Raw genomic sequence first — 13,610 nt, 5'->3', positions numbered from 1 at the left:
GAAATATATTCATGCTTTGAGACAATGGTGGATTGCTTGAGGACACACATATGATACCTTGGGACCTATTACCACTCTGATCTCTATTTTTCCAGGCATCTTTCAAAATGTGTTGATCCTGCAGCTGGTTATTTGCACCTGATTTGGAAGTTTTATCTTTGGAAACAAATTACAAATTACTCTGCTCTGTTGAGAAAACACTATGCTTTTGTGTGTGTGCACGCATGCATTTGGCACAAGATGGTTGACGTGTGGCAGTAAACGAAATGAAATGTGAAGAACGGATACATGCAGCCAAAGTGGACGCCTGCAGGCTTTCAGAACTTCATGATGCCTCGAACTGTTGCACTCAAAGCTATTCCCTGCCTCATCCAAAACAATAGTCAAAGAAATCGATGTTCAGCAATCAGCCAACTTAATTGGGCTTCCAGGAAATCTACAAGCACCTGCCCCCAAGCCAGGGTAACCATCTAACTGCACGGATTAATTGAATGGAAAATATCATTTCAAAGCTCGCCACATCCTCCGGTCGCACCACACCACTGAAGTTCAGCGTTGTAGCTTCAGTGATACACAAATGTCTCCTTAATTTTTTTTTAAATTTCTCTTGTAGCACTTTTGCAGTGTCCATGCATTTATGGTTCAATCAGCAGTAGCAATTGTTCTTGATTCCCCGCGGTTCCCTAAGACAGCCCACTGAGTTGAGAGAGTTGTTGTTTTTGAGTTCCTGCAGCTCACATAGCTACCTAGAAAGCGATACTTGTAAACCATCACATCCGATTTCCATCGACTTCATTCATAAAAGCAGCATTTTCCTGCTTTATGATTTGTTACTATCTTTGTTTTGAAGTTATAATATTAATAAACCTATTATTGAACACCACTCACTTTTCTATAAATTCCTTGAGAATACTGGTAATATTTTATTCATTAATAGTAGCACTTGCCTCTATGTCAGGCAGATCTATAGATCCTATGTATAGGGTTTATACAGAGGGCTCTACTGTTTGGCCTTTGTCAACCATCAGGCCTTGTTCTGAATGCACTATGAGCGCCATTGAATGAAAATTCATTCTTCACACCCAAAGAGATTAGTGCAAGGGGCAGTGCGTACTCTTCTTTGTGCAGGACACACCATATGTCTGTTTTCAGGACAATTAGTTACATCTGCTCCTCAGAATTCTTCAGAAGGGTTTCTTTTTTTTCCTTTTAAAGAATAAATCAAATACTATTTGGATTTTTTTTCTAAAATTATTCTAGAATATATGTCTAAATCCTATTGTAACCACCATTTCCATTGACAACTGATACCAACCATCACATGTCTGTATTTGACCAATTAATTCAAGGTTTACAAACCCCATAGATTGAGATTTTTAAAAATCCTCTGAAAATCATGCCCATCTCAAGAACCCTTTGCCGAAAACTGAAATTAGTTTTTACTTTCAGTTTTGCAACCTCAGCCTGGATGAAGACTGCTCATCCTATGGCACTGGATTCACAAAGAAAACGGCTTTGGTGAACACAACCAAGCAAACACACCTTTTCTGTCCCAGAACTAAGCAGATTATTTTCATTGTGTTCTCCATCTTAGAAAATGAGAGATGACAAAGAAGGTTTTATATTAAATTTTTACATAAAAATCCATTTCTTTCCCATTTTCTTTTGGTCAGATGGTTTTAAATTGCCATTAAAAAATCAGTACGAGAATCATCTGAATGTGTGTCTGAATCTACACCCAGGTCTGCGAATTAGGCTCACTGCCTATTGAATGCACCCTACACCTGTTACATTTTGCCATTGGAATGGGATAAGCATTGTAACTAAATGGATTATGCCGCATTTTACTAGAAACAAATTACCCAATACTACCATTTATGAGTTAAGATTTCCTGTAAGAAAATAGTGCAGGAAAAAAGAGGGATTATTTCATATCTTTGAAGGGTGTTTTATCACACTGTGCAATTGCATGCAATTTAACACCTAAACTGCTTAAAGTGCAAATGATATCAACTAGTCCACCCTAAGGGCCTGGTAATAGTCCTGCCGTTTGTGCTGCGAGAGCTGGGTTTGTCAGCACTTCCATTATAAGCCTGGTCTTTCAGGAGGTTTTTTTCCACTCAACCATGAAAATTTGCTGTAGTTTACAACTTGGCACAGAAGGTTTTAGCTTAACAGTGCCTACTTTTCTTCCAGCTATTTTGTCCCAAAAGAAGTCAGCTGGCTTACTCTGTGGCACATAAAGAAAAGAATGAAAAAGAAAAATGTATGTTGTAGATAGAAAACAAGTTTCAAATTAATAGTTAACCTATTAAGAGTTGGGTTTGGTTTTTTTTTTTTTTTTGGTTGGCTTTGTTTTATTTTTTTCTGGTCATGTTGGTGCTCACACCATGGGCACCCTAGTATCATCACCTCAAAAGTTTGCTGAAATATTTGGCAAGTTGTTCTGTATTCATATACACTGCCTAGATCATGTTCCTGGCTTATGGTAACCTGATTTATGATATTTGCAGTATGTTTAGCACTCAATAAAAATAATATTTCAAATTTTGAGTTTTGATCTTTTCCTGAGCTAGTAAGAGAGGTGAGGCACCTTTTCAGGATGTTGGACAGAGGCAGACAGCCCAGCCAACAATGGCATCACTTACGAAGGTAAGCAACTGATATTCCATAGTGTGCTGTGTTGTCTGGAATATTTTTGCTTGTGACTTTCATACCCAACGATATCTGTTTACAAAGCCTCCAACTGTTTCTCCTTACAAGAAGGAAGATAATTACCCTCGAGGTAAAAGTCAGAACTTCTCCGCTGTTTGAAGGCAATTAGTCCATTGGTTACTCCATATGAGCTAGAAACTTTGAGATCTATAATATTTGTCATATCGAATGATAATGAATCGGCAGTGCAGTGAATAATGAGCTTCAGTTATACCTGCTGTCACCATGCACAAAAATGTTGAGGAAATGACTGAGAGGAAATGCATAAGACTTTGCCTACTGATAATTTGGGTCAAGGCTAGAAATATTTTCTATATATCAAAATAGTACATTAATTATTTCATATATATATATATATATATAAAAAACATTATCATGCAACAGCCTCAGAACTCTGTAAAACATCATAATTTTTGTAGCGTCAAGGCCAGCATAAAATAGAAAATACTAATATCCATCATACATAATTTTTAAGAAAGAACTACATTAGAAAATGGGAGATGAAAAGTATTATTAGAACAAATCCTTAATGTCAATGTCACTGTTTTACAAACAAGCCAATGCTGGTACACGTTTATATCGCCAGCATTGTAAGACAGTGTCAGAATTCACAACATTGAAAGACCAAAAAAAAAAAACACTACTTTGGGGTAGAAATGTTGTTAGATTCTAATTAAAGCTTTTTTTTCAAACTACCATGTGGTGAGCCCTAGAACATTCAAGAGTATGAGCAGGCATTCTTGGCCTTTTTCATTCTCAGGATAACAAGAAAGACCGGAAACATCAGCATTGTCTGCAGACTACTTCTTCATTCGTGTAACTGCACAGGTAAGAGCGTGTTGAAAAAGAACAAGATACATCCACTGCGCATTAGTGACATGTTCCAATGTAAAGCTGTTTTCTTTGCCTCCTCATTCACCCAAGACCATTTGCTTTTTTATTCTACACATTGCATTCAAAGGCTGATGAAGCAATGGGCACTGACCAACCCCCCTGAGAATTCTGGGAAGGTCTGAGCATATTAAATGCTGTCTGGAAAATTGATTCATCCTGAGAAGTCACATACAGTGAAAGAAATACTTTCAGAAGAAATCTCTGAAGTTGTAGCATCACATCCAAAGGCTTTAATGGTACTGCTGCTATTGATGAAACAGCAAGGAGGTGGTGGTGCTTGAGAAATGCTAGAATCGGACTTGGGAGAAAAGCGTATTCAGGAACTTGTTGGTATTGAGGCTGAAGAGCTTTCCAGCGAGGAACTGATTAAGCTGGAGGATGAAAGAGGCAAACAAGTCAAGTAAGAGGTTATATCCAAGGCAACTAGAAAATTCCTAGCAAAGAACGGGCTGATGGTGTTTGCCACTATCTGCAGCAGTATAGAAATGGATGTTATCTATGAAATGTTTGCAAGAACTCAGAGGCAGATAGACATATAACATTGTATTGTGTGCTAGTTTGTCCTCTGGTCATAACAAGATGCCATCTTGGACTTTGCCCTGGTATCCATGGCAACCAGAGCAGACTAGTAGAGTGGTTGTCAGGTGTGTGAAAATGGTAATGGAACCAGGGTCCATCCCTGGGCAAATTAAGTGACACTCAATGTGACCCTCATCTGGGATTCCAGCTATTTCTTCCTGTTCCAGCTGCAAGAGATCTTGGGACAGGCTAAGCTATTTAAGCGGTAGAAGACTGATTGAAAGGTAGACTTCAAGATACAGCTTCCATGGGTCTCCATCTAGGACAGGATGGGACTTGGCAGTGGGGCAACCGTTTTATAATCCGCAATCCTGTAATGCCCCACACAGGCTCCGTAAGCAAACCTAATGAAGTCTCAGGTTGGACTTTGGTGAGCTGGTATTTTGGTCTGTCATTTCTTCCTCTCTGGGGTGATTAAGCATTTGTTTGTGTTTATGCAGGAAGTTTTTACAACACATGTTTGTGTGCTATAAATACTTAATAAAAAGAAAGAAAATTGTATAATCAAAACATGGTTTATCATGAGGACACTTCGCCTGTTAACGCACAAAATGGTGATGTTCAATGTCTTCCATCACGATTCTCAAACTTAGCTGGAAAAGAAGCTGCCACTATACTGTGCCCGCCCACTTCATTCAGTAACTACTTTTAGTTCAATGCTCCAAATATTCTTCAGGCCCAATATGCTTTCCTCTGTGTACTTTAATGGTGAGGCCCTACACAACCATTCTGTTGTTTTCTTCAAGTGTAGTACACAATGTATTGCCTGAGACATTCAACTATTTATTATTAAATAGGTATTTTGATGGATGACTTTGACTAACTGCAAGTTAATGTGTTTTCAATCTGTTTCAGGATGATTAGGCTAAGCCTAAAGTAGGTTATGTATGTGAAATAGATTTCTAATATGATGTTTTCAATTTAAGATGTAATCATTGGAACATAAACTCCTAGTAAGCACAGGAACATTAGAGAAATCTGAAAACAGCTAATAAATGATAATTTGATAAATAATAATGACAGAGTTATTATACCCTCAAATGAACTTTAGAATGGGGACTTAAAAGTTCGAATGATTTCAGGAATTTTGGTAAGTATTTTAACTTAAAATTTGAAGTAAATTTATTTATCCAGTTTGCTCATAGACAAAATTTATCAATATTTAGTTCTATTAGGATTATAACATGACAAGTTTCATCCCAATTTATAAGGCATTACTGAATTTTTCAGGTGCCATGAGGTTCACTTCTATATAATCCTGGGTTTGGGCCATCAGTTTGCAGATAATAATAGCTGATGCTCTGGCTCTCTCATTCTGTGCCAGGCATAATTAAACATTTCATATTTATGAACTCACTGAGCTATGCCATATCATTATCCTCAACTTTGAAATGAGGAAACTGGTTACAGAGGCTGCAGCTTTAATGCTATAATCAAGATCCCTGCCAGCAGGCTAGTTCCAGAGCCTAGGAACTGCTGTGGTTACCGTGCTACTGTATTTCAAGGAGAAATGATCCTTGGATTCCTGGAATAGAGTATATTGTATCATTGTGTATTAATCTTATAACCCATTACTATACTGATAGTTCTGTACAAGTAATGATATTAACTATATACAGTTTCATTTAAAAAGTAAATCTTTGCTATTTTAGTGTTTAAAATATTTTACTTCTTATAAAACAAATTAGGGAAACTTCCATCTTTTTTTCTACACTCATAAATAATACAAACGAGCATTCAGGGCATGGTGGCAGTCACCTGTAATTCCAACACTTGTGATCAATCCAGGGAATCTGTAGTTCGACCTCAGACTGGGCTACATACATACTGGTTTCAACGCTAGCCTGCACTGTGTAAAAACTGTCTCAAAAAGGGGGTGGGAGGGAAGCAGAAGGAAGGTGGGAGGGAGGGAGGGAGGGAGGGAGGAAGAGAGGGAGGAAGAGAGGGAGGAAGAGAGGGAGGGAGAAAGGAAAGTTGGGAGGGAGGGAGAGAGAGAAGAAGCAATCTAGGGCATGCAGGTTCCTTTCAAATTAAAGAAAATGCGCACGTAAAAACTACTTTAACTGTCCAGTTTTCTAGTCTCATAACTTTATAGCATTGTGAATCTCTTCCCTTTACTATTCAAATGTTAGTGATGCGTTTTTAAGTCTTTTCACATAATTCTCACGATATCATAAATCATAATAGTATCCATTTTCTCATTTCTAATGTAAGTTCTCTGAATGTGTATATACACATGACCGCAGTTGAGGCTATAATTAAGAATTTTATTTCAGTATTTTATTTTTACTGGTCCTACTAACTCTACACTCTTTCCTCAACATTTTTCTAAGAAAGTGTTCCCTGTCTTAAGCCACTATTTTGTGCATAGCACTGACCTGTACTGCGGTATTTATCAAAATTCTGTGTTTGTCTCGTGGTTACATGATGCAATGAAGAATCATGTCTTTAACCAAGTCAATACATGTCGGCCAACATTGCTTTTATGCAGGGATGGTATCAAAATGTCAATGATGGTGATTTAGGAATTACTATATTTGAAAGGTTTTTACACTATTAGCAGCGCTGTGCCAATGCTCCAGGGCAAAGAAAATTCAACTGATGAAGTATTCAAAATCCTGCCTGCCCTCAGAGGGTCTTCATTTTAGCAGCAGGAACAGTAAGTGAGCCGGTGGAGTAAGCTGAGAGAAATGTACTTCAGTAGTTCAATCAGCATTACTGGATACATTGTAAAGGGTTGTATACAATAAGAAATTAGTGAGAAATAATACCTTCATACAGAGAATAAGCCACCAGTGCCTAGCAAAGGTGTAAAGGCTGGAAGGATGCCTCGTGGACTTGGTCCCATTTCGCTGCAGCCGTACTGACTAAAGCTTGGCAGACAGAGGAACACAGGGTGAGGACATCAGCCATGATTGGTGACTTCAGTTTCTTCACCTGGACAATAAAAACCACACGTGCGATCATTCTGTCAATAGCTAACAAATGTGCTGGTAAATGAATTATTTAAACAAGTCATCATAATTCTATGCTAAATATCTAGAATTTGGTACTTCTTCTTTTGAATATTCCTATTTCAATGTCCTTCTAAAGGTCTCAAGAAGAAGAGATGACTTTCTTTTTTTCTTTTCTTTTCTTTCTTTTCTTTTTTTATTTTTATTTATTTATTTATTTATTGTTTTGAGATAGGGTTTCTCTGCTTAACAACTCGAGCTGTCCTGGAACTCACTTTGTGGACATGACTGACCTTGAACTCACAGATATCAGCTTGCCTCTGTCTCCCAAGTGCTGGAATTAAAGGTGTGCACCACCACTGCTCAGCTAAGAACCTATTTCTTAAACAGTCTATGAATTCTGTCCCACTGTGATTCCATGAACCCAACCCAGCCCTAATTCTCTTTCTTGTGTTCTTAGAACAAATGGTTCCACGCTGGATTCAAAAGCCTGACCACTTTACATAAATGCAAATTTAGTTCTTCTCAACCTTGAACTAGCCAAATATTATAATGAACCTTGATTAATTGTGAGATGTCCCTCAAGCAATTGGTTGCTAATAATAAATTAACAAATTGCAAAATTAATTTTAGGGTACATTAGTTAAAATTTAGAATTATTTATTATATGCCCTTTTAATGAAAAAGATGAATTTAGAACAAGACCTTGCATAAAACACAGCATGGATTCTGCATCTTAATATCATTTATCTTATATGTTATAAGAACAATATTGTTGAAGTCCAATGTGTATGATGATTCATTCAGTCACCAAATATTCATTGATATGGGAGCATAGGTTTGCTGAACGGAAAAAAGGAAGTGAACTAAATGGATCAGGACATGAAAGAAGCTCATTGGTTCACTTATTACACATAGGAAGGAATCCTGGATGGAGCTCAGAGCTGCTCTTGGGCCGAACATTTACCTCTCTGCTCATGCCCACCAGGCATCTATCAGGTAGACTTCTCTGATTCACTGTAAGTTTTCTCAGCAAAACAGTGTACATTATAAACATCAATACTTCTCAGAAGGCCTGTGAAGCATCCGGTGCCTGAGAGAGACAGTGTACATTTTAGTTCTGGCACTAATGCCATGGATATCAACGTTCTATAAGCTCCAAAATCAGCAGAGAAACTTGTACAAGGTTTCTCTAAGATCTACTTCTGGAAGTTATGATTTGGGGTATGGACTAAAACTTGAGAATTTTCACTGACACTGTTAAATTATTTATATTTCTTGTGATTTACGTGTATTTATATATACATATATATTTAATTATGCCTTCTTTAATAACATGAATTATGATAATATGATCATGAAATAAATTCAAATAAAATCTAGAAATCTAATTCTATAAATTTAATATTCCAGGTAGTAGACTTGATAGCTATTTGTGCTTATTGATCAATGCACTATAACATAGGTTTCTACGTTTAAACTGCTTTTCTAGTTTGATGTCAATAATGCTTAATTCTTGGTAGCAGATGTAGCTCAGTTGGTCAAGTGCTTGCCTAGAATTCAGAAAGCCCTGGGGACCATTCCAACTGCCAATCACTGAATACACTGGGTGTTCTGGTACACCTATAATCGCAGAACTCAAGAGGTAAAGGTTAAATCAGAAATTCAAGGTTCATCCTCTCATAGAAAAAGTTCAGGGCCAGCTGGGAAACCCAAGATTCTGCCACAGATACTAGTAATTAATGAGAACAATGATAGCAATGCTAATTCTAATTCTTATCTTTATAACTTGGCTGTAGAAAACATATGTACAGTATCAAGTCCTTGAATCCTGGCTCATCATCTCAGACCTCATGTTTAACATAAATACTCTGAGGGAACCGTCTTCAAATGCCACTTTTAATTAGATGTTCTTTCAGAACTCTTATATTTTCTTTTCCTAAAGATAATTTATTTAGTGCTAGTATATTGTTGAAATCTGTTAACTGCCTGTGTAATTCAAGCAGTGCTGCAATAGTAATAAAAAACAGAGTTCATGAGGTATTTAGGTCAAGAATGACTGTTCATGTTGCGACAAAGACAGAATCTGCACAACATAGCTCACTAAGAGAATATAGATCGGTTTGATGACTCCGTGTCCATTTGGAGTTTAGGCTCCTCTGTGTTCAAGCACTACTTCATGTTATGATGAAAGAGGGAAAGGAGGAGAGGGGAAGGGAGTGAAGATGAGTGCAGAAAGGTCAAGGAGAGATGAGAAATGGGGGAAAGAGAGGAAAAGAGGAGCAATTTAGAACAACAGAGATTTTTATTTCTATGCAGGGATGGTTTGGCTCCTGACTAATGGCTTAAATTAAGTTTAAAGGGTTCAGTCTGCCCAAGTTCTGTTGGGAGACCATGAGGCCCAGTTCTGTTTTCTGAGACACTCCCACTATAAACAAACAATGTAGTTGACAGGAATGGCAATATACCTCATGTTGCAAATAGAAAGACATTTAGGAATCCTTGTGCTACATCTGTACTCACTGGAAGATTAAGAGATAAGAAGAGAAAGTGGAAAGTGTATGGGAAGGTGCAAGGGGATAAAGATGAATCTGGGAGGAATTCAGGGAAGAATTCAGGGAATGAATATGATCATAATATATTGTGTGCATATATGATGCTTTCAAAAAACAAATAAAAATAGGATATTTCAGAAAAAAGATCGTCGTGCTCCAAATCCACCAAGGATAACAGTTTTCTCAACCTCCAGTTCTTTGATGCTCATGTGATGTTTCCTTTTCACCTTGTTCTTGAAAGTCTCTCTTCCCACTGATTCCTGAGAAGTTAACTTTATTAACAGATCTTTTCCTTCCATGACAGCTCCTCCTCATTTTCCCACTGGCTTGTCTTAAGGAATTGTCCTTGGATAATGTATCCTACAGTCATCTTCCTTTTCTATATTATATCCTTAAAGTTCATTTCACTTTCTCTAAATATTTAGGGCATTGCTTTGAATCTTTCAACAATTAGGTAAGTAAATACAAAGTGTCAAAGATTAAGTTAATATATATAAACATATATATGTATATTATGAACTAAATAATCCACTTTGATAAATGGTGATATCAACATCCTCTTGATGCAGGAAAACATTGAAAAGCAAACTGTAACCAGAAATTCCAGCCATTACACATATTATCATAGTAAGATTTCTATTTGGGGGAAGAGACATAGAATAATCCTTTGTAGAATGTCATAACTCAATTTAGAACTTTGGTAAATTAAAGACATTTTAAAAGTAATAAACAATGACAAGCCATAGAAGAATATTTGGAAATTCTTAAGAACTATGCTTGGAATATATATCAGGAATATTTACCGAGAGGGCAATAGAAGGAAGACTGTAAATCACAAGAGATAGCGCCTCAGGAAGAATGTATACTCCTACACTTCCATTTTCATTTAAAATTTTGCATTCTGATCTTTGTTTTTATATAAACTTGCTTCTCTAGACTTTAATTTCCTTATTCTTGAGATAAAGTGTTTTGGTAATGTCATAACCTGACATAGCATAGACTGTGTTACGCTGCAGGAAAAATTTAACAACTGAATATCAGTGACGAAGCACTGCCAATGTTTGATGCTTCATTTTGGACAAATACTGGTCTGATAGAGTCTGGTCCATTGTGGTGGACTCAGATGACTTCTCTGAGAAAGCCTTGCTCTAATGAGGTGCCATTGTCTCAGTACTAGGCTTCAAGCCTGATGTGGTAAGAGGTGCTACTGATGAGGATAACTTGTAGGTTTTAATCGTCTGGGCCTGAAAATGACATCTATCACTCCTACCACCTCCAATTAATCAGAGCATCTTCATATTCAAACTGACTGCAGGCATGTATTGTGTTTGGGCATAATCTCTGGATCTACTGTAATCTTAAATTTCTCAATCAGAATCCTAAAGACTGTGGTACTTTGAATATAAACTCTGAAGTTTATGGACTATCTTGCATTCATAGGGCAAATTTCTCATGCTCAAATTTGCTACCTAGAATAGTTCATGATGTAGATACCATTGTTCTAATTTTATAGATGAAAGTAGGCTTAGCAAAAACCATTTTCTTAGTACGTGTTGGAGTTGAACTCTGTATCCAGTACTCTTTAACTTAACATCTTTGACAGCTCATCTTGTCTCACTGTCTTCTGCAGTATTACATGATAAGAACGGTTTATGAGAGCTGAGCCTTCGGCAGAAGTAGGAAAAAAAATTGAAGTGTGTTTTGATTATATTAAAATGTCTTAAAGGAAATAGTGTGCTTTCTACAATGCCACATTTCTGTACTTTGATTGAAATTATATAAAATGATTATCTAATGCTTACTAAGCTTTCTGATAGTTGATTACTATTTTTTGATCCATTAAAAAGAAGGATTTTGTAAAATATTAGATAAGTTTAAAAATATATATGGCTTCTTCCTGGCATGTAGGGTCTTGTACTGTGAGACTAGATTGCTTCCCTGCAGACATTAGGTACAGCTGGTCCTGTATCTACAACTGCTTTGCTCTTATAGACGGAATGTGTAGACATTACCACTTTAGCTCATCTGAAGCTTTGCTTACATGATATCAACTCTGCAGATATTTGGAAACCCCAGGTGCCTTGGGCAAGGTTTTCCAGGGAATCTGATGGTTTGAAAGCAATCATTGCAACAAGAAAGATATTTAATTAATAATCTCTGAAAATTTCCTCTTGTCCCCCCATTTCTAAATTTACCCTTGAAATGAGATACTTCCATTTATTCATTTACAATATTCATGGAGTGATTACTGTGGGCCCAAGACTACCTGAGGACGGGCCTGATAGGGATGAATGTGTCATGGAATTCATCTTTACAGGCTCAAGTGAAGATTGTTAGCTGATGGTTTCCATTTAGTTTCCTCCTTGGGTGCCAAATCACTTTCTACCAATTTATCCTACTTGCTTCCTAATCTAACTGAGCCTTTCATTATTTTGCTAAGATACTTGTGCTGTCTGAATGGCACCTGCTTTCAAAATACTTAGCAGTATTAATTACCTTGTTTTTCTATGCAAAAGTAAAATTGCATTTTAATATGCAACTACCTTTTACTAGTTATAATATGATTTATTATATACATTTACAGTATAATAGAACATAAACAAATGTGATAAACAAACTTTGGGTGGATAATAATTTAAGAATAATATATTTAGTGTCTCAGTACTTAAGGAAATTGTGCTACTGACACCTAAGCCTTATATAACATCCAAATCATCATTTGACAGAAATTTCTGAAAATTAAGTCAATTTCCCAAGGAAGAATTAATATAAAGTAAAAATTTTGGAGACTTTACTCATTACATTTTTTCTTAATTATTCTAAAACTGTCTGTACAAGTTAGAAATGTTTTCTAGTGTTCTCAAGTACAGAAAAAATAAATGCAATGAGTTAATCCATAAATGCCCTCTTGTGACAGTATCTAAGAATGCAGCTTTCTTTTCTCTATTTATTATGGCCCCATTTTTGGGGGGAACAATTTTATACATCCATACTATGCCAATTTCAGTAAGGGAAAAGGTTCACTTACATATTATCTGGTAAATTTACCTTGCCTTGTTTTTAATAAGCTATGTGTTGTCTCCAAACGTAGGCATGAAAATTGGTGATGTCAGCCTTTCTCGTGCAGATCAGCCGCAGAAAATCCAAGGGTTTCCTCTCTTCCACTGCTCTCGCTCTGCTTTTGGTACAGGTGAAGAAACTGTATTGTATGCAGGTTATGTGAAAAGATGCTCTGAGACTGTATGCTGGAGAAATGAAAAGATGTTCTCTGCAGCCTTTTCTTGAGCACGGCCTTGGCTAGGGAGCCACATTTCTCAAATGATAATTAGAGACAACAAACACAAGGAGTTTGCAGTACCCATTCTTTCCTGGTTTGGATGATAATTCAGGTATTCAACTTTCGTGGTTATTTTGGAATTCATAGAAGCAACTGTGCATGTTAAAATAAAGCAGCTATTAAGACTTATCCAAAAGTAAGTGAGTGCATCTTTTGTGTTTGTGGCAAGTCAGTAGACATCAGTGACCATTTGATGTCTACTTTTTACATTTTATTGCTAGAACTTTTATGTTGTTTTAGGCTTAAAATGTATTACCTTACTGTTAAAACATAGAAAGAAATTTGAAAAGTGTTTTCTTTCCAAGATTTCAGTTAGGAAGAATGAAGCTCCACGAAGATACAAATATTGTATACACTTTACAAATTAATATAGAATGCTGGAATCAGCCAGTGAGGAAAGTAATTAATATCTGTGTTTGGATTAGCCTACCTGGGTTTAAATGTTACTTTTTTAAAGAGTGAAAAAATAATGTGATCATACCTGTGTGTGCACGCGCATGCGCACACGCAGGCATGCATGACTGCGTGCGCGCATGTGTTTACGCATACATGACTGCCTACGTGTATGTATGTTCA

Source organism: Microtus pennsylvanicus, chromosome 14, assembly GCF_037038515.1.
Source record: "Microtus pennsylvanicus isolate mMicPen1 chromosome 14, mMicPen1.hap1, whole genome shotgun sequence".
Taxonomy (NCBI): domain Eukaryota; kingdom Metazoa; phylum Chordata; class Mammalia; order Rodentia; family Cricetidae; genus Microtus; species Microtus pennsylvanicus.
This window is presented reverse-complemented; position numbering follows the sequence as displayed.